Source organism: Somniosus microcephalus, unplaced genomic scaffold (genome assembly GCF_052327205.1).
Source record: "Somniosus microcephalus isolate GS21.2 unplaced genomic scaffold, FLI_Smic_1.0 unresolved_chr8, whole genome shotgun sequence".
Taxonomy (NCBI): Eukaryota; Metazoa; Chordata; class Chondrichthyes; order Squaliformes; family Somniosidae; genus Somniosus; species Somniosus microcephalus.
Window position 1 is genome coordinate 39,861,415 of NW_028225186.1, and position 16,790 is coordinate 39,878,204.

The window sequence follows — 16,790 nt, forward strand, 5'->3', positions numbered from 1 at the left end:
GGGATGTTGTCAGGGCCCATAGCCTTTGCTGTCGACAGTGTGCTCTACCGTTTTTGATATCACGTGGCGTGAAACTAATTGGCTGAAGTCTGGCTTCTGTTCTGTTGGGGACCTTAGAAGGAGGCTGATATGGATCAGGACAGGTGATCCTCCCAGATTCATTTTTATTATTTTGTTTTATAGCGGTTTGTTACAACTGAGTGGCATGCTAGGCCAGTTCAGAGGGCAGTTCAGAGTCAACCACATTGCTGTGGGTCTGGAGTCACTCATCGGCCAGACCAGGTAAGGATGGCAGATTTCTTTCCCTGAAAGACATTAGTGAACCAGATGGGTTTTTACGACAATCCGATAGTTTCATGGTTACCATTACTGATCCTGGTGTTTTTTTGGTGAGTTGCAGTACAGAAGGAGGAGCCTCGTGTGGAGACCAGTTCGTGCAAATGGACTGTTTCTGTGGTGCAGACTCTATGATAATATGTAACACCCGTTTTAAACAGACATAGAATGATCTGAGTCTGACAGAAGATCCCTTTTAAACAGACACAGAATGATCAGGGACTGCCAACACACCCTTTTAAAAAGTCAAAGAATGATCCGGGACTGACAGCACATCCCTTTTAAATAGACACAGAATGATCCGGGACTGAAAGTAGAACCATTTTACACAGGCATCTAAAGCTGCCTGACTTGCAGAGTGCTTCCAGCATTTTATCTGTTTATATTTCAGATTTCCAACATCAACAATATTTTGCTTTTGTAATACAAGTGCCTTTAGTTGGCTCTGTGGCGCAATGGAAGTGCATTGAACTTATATATTACTATGTGACTAGATGAAGTCATTCAAAGGCTAGTGGGTTCGAATCCCACCAGAGTTGAATTTTGGGTCAGGTTTCTGTGGTTCTTCCACTGACGGTGCATTTGGCAGTAAATCAGTAATTCAGTGAAGGGAAACTCCCCCCCGCCAACACTTCCTTTACACAAGTGGCTCCAGTCCCACCCCACTTTCCCTCTGAGTCCTCTCAACCCCTGAATCTGTTACACAGGAACAGGAGGATTCAATTGATCCCCTCGAGTCTGTTACACAGAAGCAGGAGGAGGCCATTCAGTCCAATGGCTCTTTTACATAGAAACAGGAGAAGGCCATTCAGTCCTATGGCCCTTTAACTTAGGAACAGGAGGAGGCCTTTCAGTCCCATGGCCCTCTTACATAGGAACAGGAGGAGGCCATTCTTTCGCATGATCCTTTGACATAGGATCAGGAGGAGGCCATTCAGGTCCATGACACATTAATAAAGGAGCAGAGGCATGCCATTCAGTCCCAAGGCCCTTTTACACAGGGACAGGCGGAGGCCATTTAATCCCATGACACTTTTACATAGGAACAGAATGCCATTCTGTCCCATGAGCCTTTCGCACAGGAACAGGAGGAGGCCATTCAGCCCCTGTAGCCTGTTATACAGGAACAGGAGGAGGCCATTCAGCCCCTCGAGCCTGTTACACAGGGACAAGAGGAGGCCTTTAACGCCTCGAGCCTGTTGCATTGGACTCGAGGAAGCCATTCAGCGATACAAGATCTGTATAAGAACAGTAGCAATCCATTCAGCCCCTTGAACCTGTTACAGAGGATGACAAGGAGATAATTCAGAGCCACGATCCAGTTATACAGGAACAGGAGAAGGCAATTCATTCCAACAAGTCTGTTATACAGCAACAGGAGGAGACAATTCAGACCCACGAGCCTGTTTCACATGAACAGGAGGAGGCCATTCAGCCCCTCAATCCTGTTATACATGAATAGGAGGAGGCCATTCAGCCCCTCGATCCTGTTATGCATGCACAAGAGGAGGCCATACAGCCACTCGAGCCAGTTACATAAGAACAGGAGGAGGCCATTCAACCCCTCAAGCCTGTTACAATGGAACTGGAAGAGGCTATTCAGTTCTTCGAGTCTGTTATTCAGGAAGAGGAGGAGGACATTCATCCCCTTGAGCCTTTTACACAGGAACAGGAGGTGACCATTCAGCCACTCGGGTCTATTATACAGGAAAAGGAGAAGTCCATTCAACCACTCAAGCCTGTTACACAGTAACAGGATGAGGCGATTCAGCCACTAATGCCTGTTACACAGTGTCAGGAGGAGACCATTCACCCACTCGAGTCTGTTATCCAGGAACAGGAGGAGGCCATTCAGCCCCTCAAGCATGTTACGCAGGAACAGGAGGAGGCCATTGAGCCACTCGAGTCTGTTATATTGGAAGAGGATGAGGCGGTGAAAAATCCTCTCCGTCACGGAATTAAACCCCGGTCTCCAGCGTGAGAGGCAATGATACTCACCACTATACTAAGAAAGAAGTGAGCGATGCAATGTCCGTCAGTGCTAGAATTGACCGAGGGACAAAGAGGCAGAAGGGAGAGAAAGAAGAATAAGAACAGAAGAAATAGGAGCAGGAGTGGGCCATTCGGCCCCTCGAGCCTGCCACGTCATTGAATAAGATCATGGCTGATCAGATCATCCACTCTACGCCAGATTCCCGCCAACTCCCCATAACCATTGACTCCCCTGTAGCTCATATATATGTCTATCTCTGCCAGACCTACAGAGCGAGAGCCTCAGTTTGACGTCTTACAGAGTGGCCCGAGGGATAAGGGACTTCAGTTATGTTGATAGTGTGGAGAACTGGGATTGCTTTCCTCAGAAGGTTAAGAGGAAATTTAATCGAGGCTTGCAAGATTACAAGGTGATTTGGTAGAGGAAATGAGGAGAAACGCTTTCCAGTGGCAGGAGGGTCGGTAACCAGAGAACACCGATTGGAGATAACCGGCAAAAGAACCAGCATGAGGAGAATTGTCTTACGCAGCAAGGGGTAAGGACTAATGAATGTCTTAATGCTCAGGATAAGTTATCACGGCGCAGGTACACTCTCATTCCAGTCTTGCACACGTTGCTAATGTGGCATTTTTCACACTGGCAATGAGTTGATTGATAGCCGTGCTGTGATCAGCTAAGTTTGTTCGGGAGATGCAGTCGGCAACAAAATACATGGATGACGGATAACAACCATGACGGTTCTGACACTGTGAGGTACAGTTAAATGTGTGCGAGTAAACATTTAAAGTATCTTGTTCCCAATGTCATTTCCTGCAAACATTGAAACAACAGGCTTTTCACAGAAGGCAATGAAGTGTATAACATAACATTACATAAGAACTCGGAGCAGGAGTAGACCATACGGCCCCTCGGGCCTGCTCCACCATTCAATAGGATAATGACTGATCCGAACCTTGACTCACGTACAATTCCCTGCCCGCTCCCCATAACCCCTAATTCCCTTATCAGATAGGAAACTGTTTATCTCCTTTTTAAATGTATTTAATGTCGCAGCATCCACAGCTCTCTGAGGTAGCAAACGCCATAGATTTACTACCCTCTGAGTGAAGAAGTGTCTCCTCATCTCAGTTTTGTAATGGCAGCCCCTTATTCTAAGACTAGCTGGAGTGCCCGGCGGTGCCGAGGCTTTTTCGAGGACATGTTGTTGGAAGAGAGAGAGAGAGAGCGACTGGGGGGGGGGAAAGAGAGTGAGTGACTGTGGGGGGGGGAAGAGAGCGAGCGACTGTGGGGGGGGAAGAGAGCGAGCGACTGTGGGGGGGGAAGAGAGCAAGGGAGAGAGGGGGGGAAGAGAGCGAGGGAGAGAGGGGGGAGTGAGGGAGAGAGGGGGCGAGGGAGAGGGGGGTGCGGGAGTGGGGGGCGAGGGAGAGGGGGGTGAGGGAGAGGGGGGCGAGGGAGAGCGGGGGTGAAGGAGAGGGGGGGCGAGGGAGAGGGTGAGGGCGAGGGAGAGGGGCGGGTGAGGGGGGGGTGAGGGAGGGGGGCGAGGGAGAGGGGGGGCGAGGGAGGGGGGTCGAGGGAGAGGGGGGCGAGGGAGGGGGGCGAGGGGAGGGAGGGAGAGGTGGGCGAGGGAGAGGGGGCGGGGCGTGGGAGAGGGGGCGAGGGAGAGGGCGAGGGAGAGGGGGGGCGAGGGAGAGGGGGGCGCGAGGGAGAGGGGGGCGCCGGGGGGGGAGAGAGAGAGAGAGAGAGAGAGAGAGAGAGAAGGGGGGGAGAGAGTGAGAAGGGGGAGAGAGTGAGAAAGGGGAGGAGGTGGAGGAAGGAGAGTGGGAGGAGGGGAGGAGTGTTTTGAGGGGGTCAGCGAAAGACCAAAAATTTTTTTTTTCAAAAACGGGTGTTAAGAATATGGGAGGCTATGTTGAAAGGTTTTTAATGTTTTTAAAAAGCTGCCATGGAGAAGGAACGCGCAGTCTGTGAAACCAACAGAAATTTTTTTTTTTTTTTTTTAATCTGCTACGGAGAAGGAACCCAACAGAATTTTTTTTTTTTAAAGCTGCCACGGAGAAGGAACGCGCAGTCTGAAATGAACAGAATTTTTAAAGTTTTTTTTTAAAAAGCTGCCACGGAGAAGGAACGCGCAGTCTGTGAAACCAACAGAAATTTTTTAATTTTTTTTTTAAAAAAGCTGCCACGGAGAAGGAACGCGCATTCTTGCTGAAAACACCAAAAGTTATTTTTTTTAAAACGACTGTTAATAAGATGGGACACCATCTTCATTGTGTTTAAACGTTTTAGACATTGTGTTTTTACGTTTTACACATTTAAAAAAAAAAATCGCTCCTAACAAAACAACAGAAATTTCACTCACTTCTTAATCCTGCAAGTGACTCACGTGTACTCAGGCCAGTGTCCGTCTCTTTGTTGATGAAAGAAGGCTAAGCTAATGTATTTATAGTCTTTGAAGGATTAGGCCCCACCCAGACAATAAACACACAGAAGGTGAGAATAAAGATGGCGGCCACTCACCTCAGTTCAGAACGATAAGGCCCACCACAGTAGCACTGATTGGTCGATTGTCATGTCACCGAAGCATAGGATTGGTCAGTCGCCCTGTCATTCGACTCTAGGAGGGCCCGGCTTCACATGCGACGAACCCCCCCCCGCCACGCATTGATTGGTCGACCATCGGGTTGGTCACTCTATGGTAATGAGTGGATAATGAGCGGAATGTTGAAGGTTTTTCGGATACCGCAGGCACAATTTTTGTCCGGCCGAAACGTAAATATGCTTACCATCGTTTTGGAACGGTGAGCTTTCTTTTGACGTAACGCACGCATAGGTACGCTCTGTAACTTTCGAGCGCATAGCCGGACAGACGCACACCCGAGGACAGACAGATGGACAGACAGAATGACAGACAGAAGTACGGACAGAAGGACAGACAGACAGAAAGAACGATCCGTTTATATATATAGATGATGTACCCTAGTTCTATTCTCACCCATCAGCGGAAACATCCTCCCCACATCCACCCGATCAAGCTACCTTTCAATCTTATATGTTTCGATAAGATCGCCACTCATTCTTCGGCATTCCAATGAGTAGAGGCCCAACCTACTCAACCTTTCCTCATAAGTCAACCCACTCATCTCCGGAATCAACCAAGTGAACCTTCTCTGAACTGCATTGAGAGCAAGTATATCTTTTCTTAAATATGGAAAACAAAACTGTACGCAATATTCCAGGTGTGGCCTCACCAGTACCCTGTATAACTGAAGCAAGACTTCGCTGCTTTTATACTCCATCCCCCTTGCAATAAAAGCCAAGATTCCATTGGCCTTCCTGATCACCTGCTGTACCTGCATACCAACATTCTCTGTTTCCTGTGCCAGGACACCCAGATCCCTTTGTACTGTAGCACTTTACAGTTGCTCTCCATTTGGATAATAACCTCCTCTTTGATTTTTTTCTGCCAAAGTGCATAACCTCACAATTTCCAACATTATATTCCATCTGGCAAATGTCTGCCCACTTACTTAGCCTGTCTATGTCCTTTTTGCAGGATTTTTATGTCCTCCTCACTCACTGCCTGCCCTTGCATCTTTGTATCATCGGCAAACTTGGATATGTTGCAACTGGTCCCCTCCTCCAAATCGTTAATATAGATTGTAAAGAGTTGTGGTCCCAGGACTGATCCCCGCGAAACACCACTAGTTACTGATTGCCAACCTGAGAATGAAACATTTTCCCAACTCTCTGTTTTCTGTTAGATAGCCAATATTCGACCCATGCAGGATATAACCTCAAATCCCGTGGTATTTTATCATGTGCAGTAACCTTTTGTGTGGCACCTTGTCAAATGCCTTTTGGAATTCCAAATACACCACAACCACTGGTTCCCCTTTATCCACACTGTTTGTTACACCTGAAAGAATTCAAGCAAATTTGTCAAACATGACTTCCCCTTCATGAAACCATGCTGACTCTGTCCGATTAAATTATGCTTATCCAAATGTCCTGTTACTGCTTCCTTAATAATGGACTCCAACATTTTACCAACCACAGATGTTAGGCTAACTGCTCTATACTTTCCAGCCTTATGTCTGCCTCCCTTTTAAATAAGGGCTTTACATTAGCAGTTTTCCAATCTGCTGGGACCTTTCCTGAATCCAGGGAGTTTTGGATATTACCACCAATGCATCCGCAATCCCTACCGCTGCTTCTCTAAAGACCCGAGGATGTAAACCATCATGTCCAGGGGATTTGTCCGCCTTAAGTCCCATTATCTTACCGAGTACCATCTCCTTAGTGACTTTAATCGTGTTTAGCTCCTCCACCCCTATAGCCCCCTGTTTGTCCAGTGTTGGGGTAGTTTTAGTTTCCTCAACTGTAACGATTGATACAAAATATTTGATCAGCGTTTCTGCCATCTCCATGTTCCCCAGCAGTAATTTCCCGGTCTTGTCCTCTAAGGGACCAACATTCACTTTAGCCACACTTTTTCTTTTTATATAACTGTAGAAACACTTGTAATCTATTATTTGCTAGTTTAATTTCATAATTTATCTTCCCTTTCTTAATTAATCTTTTAGTTATTCTTTGCTGGCTTTTAAATGCTTCCCAATCTTCTCTCCTCCCAGGAGATTTGGCTACTTTATATGCCCTTGTTTACAGTCGGATACTATCCTTTATTCCTTTCCTTAGCCATGGATGGCTGTCTTTTCTTTTATGCCCCTTTTTCCTCAATGGAATATATTTTTCTTGAAAGTTGTGTAATATCTCCTTGAATGTACACCACTGCTCACGTACCGTCTTACACCTTAATCTATCTTCCCAGTCCACTTTAGCCAACTCTGCTTTCATACCTTCATAATCTCCTTTACTTAAGCATAGTACGCTGGTTTGAGCTCCAAGTGTCTCACCCTCCAACTGAATTTGGAATTCAACCATGTTATGGTCAGTCATTCCAAGGGGATCCTTTACTAGGGCATTTTTTATTAATCCTGTCTCATTACACAAGACCAGGTCTAAGATTGCCTCTCCCCTGGTTGGTTCAGTAACATACTGCTCAAGGAACCCGTCCCTAATACACTCTATGAAATCTTCCTCAAGGGTGCGCTGCCCAATTTCACTTGTCCAATAATTATGAAAGTTAAAATCTCCCATGATTATAGTTGTTCACTTATTACAAGCCCAAACTATTTCCTGATTTATACTCCGACCAATAGAGTTCCCACTATTAGGAGGCCTATAGACTATGCCCACTAGTGACTTTTTCCCCTTATTATTCCTTATCTCCACCCAAACCGTTCCACTATCCTGAACATTTGACCGAATATAATTTCTCACTATTGCAGTGATTCCATCTTTATTAACACAGCCACCCAACCTCCCTTTCCTTCCTGTATGTCCTTCCTAATAGTCAAGTGCCCCTGGATGTTTAGTTCCCAGTCCTGGTCACCCTGCAGCCATGTCTCCGTAATGGCCAGCAGAACATACCCATGTGTAATTATTTGTACCGTCAACTCGTCTATTTTATTACGAATGCTGCATGCATTCAGATAAAGAACGTTTAAATAAGCTTTGTGACAATTAATTCCTGCTTTTACCCCCTTTACTACTTTACCTTTATTTTTATATATTCTGTCCCTTCCTGACACGATCTGGTTTTTAATTCCCCCACTGCTACCTTGGTTTTTAATTCCCCCACTGCTACCTTGCTCTATTGCCTTCTCCGTTGACATTTTTATTTTTCACTCTCTTGAAACCTCCCTCCCCCCACTAATTATTTTAAAGCCCTCTCTACAGCCCTAGTTTTTCGATTCGCCAGGATTCTAGTCCCAGCACTGGACAAGTGAAGTCCTTCACAACGGAAAAGCTCTCTCCTGTCCCAGTACTGGTGCCAGTGTCCTAAGAAGCAAAACCCATTTCTCCCACACCAGTCTTGTAGCCACGCATTTAACTCTCTGATTTTATTTACCCAAGCCAAATTTGCTCGTGGCTCAGGTAGTAATCCAGAGATTATTACCCTTCTGGTTCTGCTTTTTAATTTGGCACCTAGCTGCTCATACTCCCTCAGAAGAACCTCTTTCCTTGTCCTATTTATGTCGTTCGTACCAACATGGACCACGACAACTGGATTCTCCCCCTCCCACTCCAAGTTTCTCTCCAGCCTAGAGGAGATGTCCTTAACCGTGGCACTGGGCAGGCAACACAGCCTTTGGGACTCTCACTCTCGGCTGCAAAGAACCCTATCTATCCTCCTAATGATGCTACCCCCTACCACTACAACATTTCTATTTACTCCCCCAACTTGAATGGCCCCTCGTTCCACGGTGCTGTGGCCAGGTTGCTCATCATCCCTGCAGTCCCCGTTCCCGTCCTCACAGGGAGTAAAAGCCTCGAACCTGTTGGACAAGAGCAAGGACTGTGGCTCGTCCAGCACTACCTCCTGCTTCCCCGTCCCTGCCTCAATAATAGTCACACCATCCTGCCCTGACCACGGACTACATCTGAATTGGTGTGACTACTTCCAGAAACAGAGAGTCCAGGTAACTCTCCCCCTCCCTGATGTGTCGCAGTGTTTGAAGCTCGGTCTCCAGCTCATCAACACGGAGCCAGAGTTCCTCGAGCAGCCAGCACTTACTGCAAATGTGATCACTGTGAACATCAATGCTGTCCACCAGCTCCCACATATTGCAGCAGTAACACATCACCTGCTCTCCCATTCTATGTAATGAATTACATTTATTAATATTATTTTTAAATACCCTCTGCCCCGATTCTAGATGATGAATATCGCACCTCTATTTAATTGAACTTATCAACTTATAAAGGTTTCAAAGGGAAGGAAAAGTACTCACGAACCAGCCAATCACGTACCAGCTTTTCTGTGATGTCACTTTTGAATTCTGACGTCCCCTTGGTATGTTGCCTTTGGAGCCTTTTTAGGCTGCTTCGCCTCGCTGCTCTGACTCGACTCAACACCCACTGTTGCTACCGGCAGCCTCGACTGGGCCTCGCCTCGCTGCTCCGCCTCCACGATGTCTGCTAATCCTGAGACTGGCAGGAAAACAAGGCCAGAAACAAAACAGAAACAGCACCTCACACCCCAATTACCCTAACTCTCTCACTTACCCAAACTCTCACAGCACGCTCTGCTACTCGCACTGATCTTTTTATACTGTTTGTTTGTAACCAATTGAATCACCCCTGCTGATTGGTTAGAGAACTGGTTTTTACTGCCTGCCAATTAACTCTGACTGCACTGTTACCTTGCATTACTCTTCTTAAATCAACAGAATCTCAAATATTTAACTTTTCTCCTTTACTTAAACTGTTTAAGTAATCTTATCAAGATATTACTGGCAAATGCCACTAACAATTTGCACCACTCCAAATGATTCAAAGAGAAATAACCATTAAAGAACTATGTCATTTACCCAAACTTTCACAGCACTCTCTGCTAATCGCACTCATTTTGTACCTCTGTACCGAATGATGCGCTGCTGATTGTTGAGGCAACAGCAGCGGTGTGGAAAGTTGAAAGGTTCAGAGGTGCACGCAATTTTTCTCGTGGCTGCTTTGAATGCTGCTATTACAAACAGCCGAAAAATGCACTGTTCTCTGACTGCGAAAGAAACCCATGCCGCGGCGGTTTAAGCGCCGAATCCTAACCACTAGACCAGGAAGCGTCCTGCCAGCAAGCAGAACAATGCAGTCTTTCCTCCTTGCTGCTTTGAAATTCAGGTCACATTCATGCCAGGCAAACTTTTCGTACACGATGACATTTTTTAGGCGAGATCACAAAGGACATGTTCACGAAACCACAGCATCAAGTGCGGGGAGGCGTCCACCTGAAATGTATTTGCTTCTGTGCTTTTCTCAGAGACACACAGTCAGAGAAAACCCTTCGGGATATTGAATAATCAGGACTAAAATATCAAGGACAAAATAGAGGAAAATGTAATGCAGTGCTTGAGGCAAAGACTCAAACACATACACGAACACAGATGTGTGCCCACTTTGTGTGGGTATGTCTCAGATATCCTTATGATTCATGGAGGCTTGCAGCATAGTGTGAGGCCATTCGGCCAATCGTGCCAGTGCTGTCTTCTTGAAAGAGCAGACGTGCTTTCTTCCACTGTTATCTACATTTTCCTGTCCTCTCTCCTTCCGCAGTGCCCCGCACAAAAGACAAACAGAAAGAAAACACGAACGAGGAATTGATGCAGGAAGTTGTTATACAGTTCTCCACCGTTTAAAATTATTTTAGGTTCATTTTTATTCTGTTATTCTTTTCGAAGGAGCACTTTAATGTGCTGCCCAAAGGTTTAAAATTGGGATCGAGCCAGTTACACAGCAACAGGATGCCATTCAGCCCCTCAAACCAGTTGCACAGGAACAGGAGCAGAACATTCATAACCTTGACCCAGTTGCACAGGTACAGCTAATATATTATTAATGCTTCATGTGATGTGTTTGCTATGATATAAATTGTTAAAAAATTACGCTGCATTGACCAAGATTCGAACCCAGGTTTTGCTACGCTGGCAGGCGAGAATTCTACCCCTGCACCACCAATGCACACAGGAGCAGCCGATTCCATTTTCTGGTAGCTACAATTTAATTTTGACTTTTGTTAATACAAGCGAGGACACTGCGTTAACATAAAAAGCAAAATGCAGCAGATGCTGGATCTGGAATTGTTGATTAAATGCTGGAAACAGTCCGACGGTCCTGGAACATCTGTGGACAGAGAAACACAGTGTTAATCTTTCAGGACCATGAGCTCTCGGCAGAGATAAAATTTTGCGGTTTTGTAGTTCCCGTGTGAGTTTCCATCCAAAGTTGTTAAGCTCCTCAAAAATTAGATAATTAAGAAACTAACCTTCCCCAAAATAATAAATAGGTGCAGGATTGGGCCATTCGGCCCCTCGAGCCTAACTCGCCATTTAATAATTTCATGGCTGATGAGATCTCCAACACAACGCCACTTTGCTACCCGCTCCCCATAAAGCTTGACTCCCCGGTAGCTGAAATATATATCTATATCCGCCAGACATACAGAGCCCGTTTGACGTCTTAAAGAGTGGCCCGAGGGATAAGCCACTTCAGTTATGTTGATAGTGTGGCGAAGCTGGGACTGCTTTCCTCTGAAGGCTAAGAGGAAATGTAATAGAGGCTTGCAAAATTACAAGGGGTTTTGATAGATGAAATAAAGGGAAACGCTTTCCAGTGGCAGGAGAGATGGTAAGCAGAGGGAGAATTGTCTTATGTAGCAAGTGTTAAGGCATAATAAATATCTGAATAAGTTATCACGGCCAAGGTATTCTCTCATTCCAGTCTTACACACGATGCTAATTTTTCACACTGGCAATGAGTTGACTGATAGCCGTGCTGTGATCAGCTAAGTTTGTTATGGAGATGCAGTCGGTAAGATAAAACATGGAAGACGGATAATAACCGTGACTGTTCTGACACAGTTAAATGTGGACATTTAAAGTGTCTTGTTCCCAATGTCATTTCCTGCTGACTTTGAAACAACAGGCAAGGCAGGAAGTGAATGTTGCAGCTCTGTACCGAATGATGCGCTGCTGTCGGTTGAGGCAACAGCAGCGGTGTGAAAGGTTGATGAGGTGCAAGCAGAACATTCATACCCTTGATCCAGTTGCACAGGTACAGCTAATATATTATTTAAGCTCATGTGATGTGTTTGCTCTGAAATGAATTGTTAAAAGTATGAACCTGCATTGGTCGGGAATCGAACCCGGGTCTCCAGCGTGGCAGGCGAAAATTCTATCGCTGAACCACCAATGCACACCAAGTTAACAAATCCCTTTTTCTGGTAGCTACAATTTATGTCTGACTTTTGTTAATACAAGCGGGGACACTGCGTTAACATGTAACGCAAAATGCAGCAGATATTGCATCTGGAATTGTTGATTAAAAGCTGAAAACACTTCGAAGCTCCTGGAAGATCTGTGGACAGAGATACACAGGGTTAACCTCTCTGGTGCATGAGCTCTCGGCAGAGCTAAGATTTTGCACTTTTCTAGGTCCCGTGGGAGTTTCCTTCCAACGTTGCTTAGCTGCTCAAAAATTACATAATTAAGAAACAAACCTTCCCCAAAAGAATAAATAGGAGCAGGATTGTGCCATTCGGCCCCTCGAGCCCCGCCATTTAATAGGTTCGTGGCTCATGAGATCTTCGACACAACGGAACTTTGCCGCCCGTTCCCCATAACCCTTAACACCCCTGTAGCTAAAATATATGTCTATCAGATATACAGAACCCGTTTGACGTCTTACAGTGTGGCCCGAGGGACAAGCGACTTCAGTTATGTTGATAGTGTGGAGAAGCTGGGATTGCTTTCCTCTGGAGGCTAAGAGGAAATTTAATAGAGGCTTGCAAAATTACAATGGGTTTTGATAGAGGAAATAAAGACAAACGCTTTCCAATGGCAGGAGGGATGGTAACCAAAGGTAGAATTGTCTTATGCAGCGAATGTTAAGGCCTCATGAATATCAGGATAAGTTATCACGGCCCAGTTACTCTGTCATTCGAGTCTTGCACACGTTGCTAATGTGGCATTTTTCACACTGGCAATGAGTTGACTGATAGCCGTGCTGTGATCAGCTAAGTTTGTTAAGGAGATGCAGTCGGCAAAATAATACATGGAAGACGGATAATAACCGTGACAGTTCTGACACAAGGAAGCGAATGCTGCACCTCGGTACCGAATGATGCGCTGCTGACTGTTGAGGCAACAGCAGCGGTGTGGAAATTTAAAAGGTTGATGAGGTGCAAGCATTGTTTCGCGCGGGTGCTTTGATTGCTGGCATTTCAAACACCCAGACGACGCACTGGTTCCCTGACCGTGAATCGAACCCGGGCCGCGGCGGTGAAAGCGCCGAATCATATCCACTAGACCACCAGGGAAGCTGTGAGAAACGGCCTGCCAGCAAGCAGAACAAGGCAGTCTTTCCTCCTTGCTGCTTTGAAATTCAGGTCACTTTCACGCCAGGCAAACTTTTCGGACAAGATGACATTTTTTAGGCGAGATCACAAAGGACATGTTCAGGAAACCATAGCATCAAGTGCGTGTAGGCGTCCACCTGAAATCTATTTGCTTCTGTGCTTATCTCAGAGATACACAGTCAGAGAAAAGCCGTCGGGATATTGAATAATCAGCATCAAAATATCAAGGACAATACAGAGGAAACAGTAATGCACTGCTTGAGACAAAGACTCAAACATATGCACGAACACAGATGTGTGCTCACTTTGTGTGAGTATGTCTCAGATATCCATATGATTTATGGAGGCGTGCAGTACAGTGTGAGGCCATTCGGCCAATCGTGCCAGTGCTGTCCACTTGAAAGATCAGACGTGCTTTCTCCCGCTGTTATCTGCATTTCCCTGTCCTCTCTCGTTCCGCAGTGCCCCGCACAAAAGACAAACAGAAGGAGAACACTATGCTAACGAGGAATTGATGCAGGAGGTTTTTTTGCAGTTCCTCACCGTTTAAAATTGTTTTAGGTTCAATATTTCGCTGTTGATCTTTTCCAAGGAGCGCTTTAAGGTGCTGCCAAAACGTTTAAAATTGGGGATGTTAAAATTCCTTTCCGTCGGGGAATTTCACCCCGGTCTCCCGCGTGACAGGCGGGGATACTCACAACGAGACTAACGAGGAAGTGAGCAATGTCTGTCAGAGTAAGAATCGAGCCTGTTACACAGGAACAGGATGCCATTCAGCCCCTCAAAGCTGTTGCACAGGAACAGGAGCAAAACATTGATACCCTTGATCCATTGCACAGGTACAGCTAATAAATTATTGATGCTCATGTGATGTGTTTGCTATGAAATGAGTTGTTAAAAAAATTAGCCTGCATTGGCCGGGAATCGAACCCGGGTCTCCCGCGTGGCAGGCGAGAATTCTACCCCTGAACCACCAATGCACGCCGACTTAATCGATTCTATTTTCTGGTAGCTACAATTTATTTTTGACTTTTGTTAATACAAGCGGGGACACTGCGTTAACATAAAAAGCAATATGCAGCAGATACTGCATCTGGAATTGTTGATTAAATGCTGGAAACACTTCGAAGGTCCTGGAAGATCTGTGGACAGAGAAACACAGGGTTAACCTCTCAGGTGCATGAGCTCTCGGTAGAGCTAAGATTTTGCACTTTTCTACGTCCCTTGGGAGTTTCCTTCCAACGTTGTTTAGCTGCTCAAAAATTACATAATTAAGAAACTAACCTTCCCCAAAAGAAAAAATAGGAGCAGGATTGGGCCATTCGGCCCCTCGAGCCCGCCATTTAAAAAGTTCGTGGCTGATGAGATCTTCGACACAACGCAACTTTGCCGCCCGTTCCCCATAACCTTTGACTCCCCTGTAGCTGAAATATATGTCTATCAGACATACAGAACCCGTTTGACGTCTTACAGTGTGGCCCGAGGGATAGTGTGGAGAAGCTGGGATTGCTTTCCTCTGGAGGCTAAGAGGAAAGTTAATAGAGGCTTGCAAAATTACAATGGGTTTTGATAGAGGAAATAAAGACAAAAGTTTTCCAATGGCAGGAGGGAAGGTAACCAGAGGTAGAATTGTCTTATGCAGCGAATGTTAAGGCCTCATGAATATCAGGATAAGTTATGACGGCCCAGTAACTCTGTCATTCGAGTCTTGCACACGTTGCTAATGTGGCATTTTTCACACTGGCAATGAGTTGACTGATAGCCGTGCTGTGATCAGCTAAGTTTGTTAGGGAGATGCAGTCGGCAAAATAATACATGGAAGACGGATAATAACCGTGACAGTTCTGACACTGTGAGGCAAGGAGGCGAATGCTACACCACGGTACCGAATGATGCGCTGCTGACTGTTCAGGCAACAGCAGCGGTGTGGAAATTTGAAAGGTTGATGAGGTGCAAGCATTGTTTCGCGCGGGTGCTTTGATTGCTGGCATTTCAAACACCCAGACGACGCACTGGTTCCCTGACCGGGAATCGAACCCAGGCCGCGGCGGTGAAAGCGCCGAATCCTATCCACTAGACCACCAGGGAAGCTGTGAGAAACGGCCTGCCAGCAAGCAGAACAAGGCAGTCTTTCCTCCTTGCTGCTTTGACATTCAGGTCACTTTCACGCCAGGCAAACTTTTCGTACAAGATGACATTTTTTAGGCGAGATCACAAAGGACATGTTCAGGAAACCATAGCATCAAGTGCGTGTAGGCGTCCACCTGAAATCTATTTGCTTCTGTGCTTTTCTCAGAGATACACAGTCAGAGAAAAGCCGTCGGGATATTGAATAATCAGCATCAAAATATCAAGGACAATACAGAGGAAACAGTAATGCACTGCTTGAGACAACGACTCAAACATAGGCACGAACACAGATGTGTGCTCACTTTGTGTGAGTATGTCTCAGATATCCATATGATTCATGGAGGCGTGCAGTACAGTGTGAGGCCATTCGGCCAATCGTGCCAGTGCTGTCCACTTGAAAGATCAGACGTGCTTTCTCCCGCTGTTATCTGCATTTCCCTGTCCTCTCTCGTTCCGCAGTGCCCCGCACAAAAGACAAACAGAAGGAGAACACTATGCTAACGAGGAATTGATGCAGGAGGTTTTTATGCAGTTCCTCACCGTTTAAAATTGTTTTAGGTTCAATCTTTCGCTGTTGATCTTTTCCAAGGAGCGCTTTAAGGTGCTGCCAAAACGTTTAAAATTGGGGATGTTAAAATTCCTTCACGTCGGGGAATTTCACCCCGGTCTCCCGCGTGACAGGCGGGGATACTCACAACGAGACTAACGAGGAAGTGAGCAATGTAGTGTGTGTCAGAGTAAGAATCGAGCCTGTTACACAGGAACAGGATGCCATTCAGCCCCTCAAAGCTGTTGCACAGGAACAGGAGCAGAACATTCATACCCTTGATCCATTGCACAGGTACAGCTAATAAATTATTTATGCTCATGTGATGTGTTTGCTATGAAATGAGTTGTTAAAAAAATTAGCCTGCATTGGCCGGGAATCGAACCCGGGTCTCCCGCGTGGCAGGCGAGAATTCTACCCCTGAACCACCAATGCACGCCGACTTAATCGATTCTATTTTCTGGTAGCTACAATTTATTTTTGACTTTTGTTAATACAAGCGGGGACACTGCGTTAACATAAAAAGCAATATGCAGCAGATACTGCATCTGGAATTGTTGATTAAATGCTGGAAACACTTCGAAGGTCCTGGAAGATCTGTGGACAGAGAAACACAGGGTTAACCTCTCAGCTGCATGAGCTCTCGGTAGAGCTAAGATTTTGCACTTATCTACGTCCCGTGGGAGTTTCCTTCCAACGTTGTTTAGCTGCTCAAAAATTACATAATTAAGAAACTAACCTTCCCCAAAAGAAAAAATAGGAGCAGGATTGGGCCATTCGGCCCCTCGAGCCCGCCACTTAAAAACTTCGTG

The 16,790-nt window shown here is 45.9% G+C and overlaps 2 non-coding genes across 2 annotated transcripts; both read right to left on the reverse strand.

The window, feature by feature from the left end:
- Positions 1-14,210: 14,210 nt before the first annotated feature.
- On the reverse strand, positions 14,211-14,281 carry trnag-gcc (transfer RNA glycine (anticodon GCC)). The gene has a single exon. It is a non-coding gene; the product is annotated as a tRNA-Gly (tRNA).
- Positions 14,282-16,342: 2,061 nt separating this feature from the next.
- Positions 16,343-16,413, reverse strand: trnag-gcc (transfer RNA glycine (anticodon GCC)). The gene has a single exon. It is a non-coding gene; the product is annotated as a tRNA-Gly (tRNA).
- Between the last annotated feature and the right edge of the window lie 377 nt (positions 16,414-16,790).